Raw genomic sequence first — 1,249 nt, forward strand, 5'->3', positions numbered from 1 at the left:
TCGTGTTGTTTCCCATGGCCTCAAGCTTCTTGGTCAGAGCGTCCAGCTTTGCAGACATGAGTGTGACTGCATCTACGTCGAATTTTCCTGACGCCTTTATTAGATTCCCTGGGAAAGAACCACCAGATCTTTCAGTTGCCCACTGATGGTGGTTCTGCACTACATTCTCTATGATCTCTTCAGCTTCATCAAGGCTCTTGTTCATTAATGCTCCTCCTGCTACAGAATCGAGAGATACCTTCGTGTGATAGTTGATTCCATTGTAGAATGTGTGTAGAACCAACCATTTCTCAAGGCCATGATGGGGGCACTGTCTCAGCATACTTTTGAATCTGTCCCAGGCTTCAAATAATGATTCTGATTCTATCTATTTGAAGCTTGCGATCAAATTCCTCATGTGGGCAGTTATGCTTGGTGGGTAGAATTTGTCCAGAAATTTCTGCTCACACTGCTCCCAAGACGTTATGCTATTTACTGGAAGAGAATTTAGCCACTGCTTGGCTCTATCTTTCAGGGAAAATCCAAAAAGAAGTAACCTTACTGATTCTGGAGGGACCCCGTTCACTTTCATAGTACCGCAAATCTCGTAGAAAAGCTCTAAGTGATGATTTGGATCATCGTGCGGTCCTCCTCCAAATTGATTCTGCTGAACCATGTGGATTACTGCAGGCTTGATTTCAAAATTGTTAGCTTTGATTGGCGGTCGAGTGATGCTAGACCAAACCCCTCGTGCATAAGGTGTTGCGTAATCCTTCAACAGTTTGTCAGTCATTTCTGAAAATTCTTGTTCGGCTTTAAATGCTTTTTGTAAGTTTTTTCTTCTCAGGAAAGTCCTATCGATCTCTGGATCGAACAGTAAAAGTTGTCCTGAAAGATTAGCTCTTCGCATGTAAAAATAAGATATGGAATATTTCGAGTGTAAAATTAACCAAAATAAAGTAAAGAAAAGATTTGGAATAATATTATTATTATTTTTTTAGGCGTTTTAATAAAAATATAGAAAATAAAGAAAAATAAAAATAAAATTATTTATCTCTGAAATGCAGAATATTAGAAAAATGAGAGATAAAGAAAAAAACAAAGTCTAGTCTAATCTAATATAATTTTTGCTAATATTATAGACGCAGTCCCCGACAACGGCGCCAAAAACTTGTTATGATTCCGCAAGTGCACGAATTCATCGTCAGTAATAAAGATTATTGATCCCACGAGGACTGGTTATAAGCATTAGCAATGGTTCACTTAGGAT

At 38.4% G+C, this 1,249-nt stretch overlaps 1 non-coding gene across 1 annotated transcript; it reads left to right on the forward strand.

Annotated features, from left to right (window-relative positions):
* Positions 1-293: 293 nt before the first annotated feature.
* Positions 294-399, forward strand: LOC122007606. Its single transcript, XR_006119060.1, has one exon. It is a non-coding gene; the product is annotated as a small nucleolar RNA R71 (small nucleolar RNA).
* Positions 400-1,249: the final 850 nt, after the last annotated feature.

The sequence above is a fragment of the Zingiber officinale genome, chromosome 7B (genome assembly GCF_018446385.1).
Source record: "Zingiber officinale cultivar Zhangliang chromosome 7B, Zo_v1.1, whole genome shotgun sequence".
Classification (NCBI taxonomy): Eukaryota; Viridiplantae; Streptophyta; class Magnoliopsida; order Zingiberales; family Zingiberaceae; genus Zingiber; species Zingiber officinale.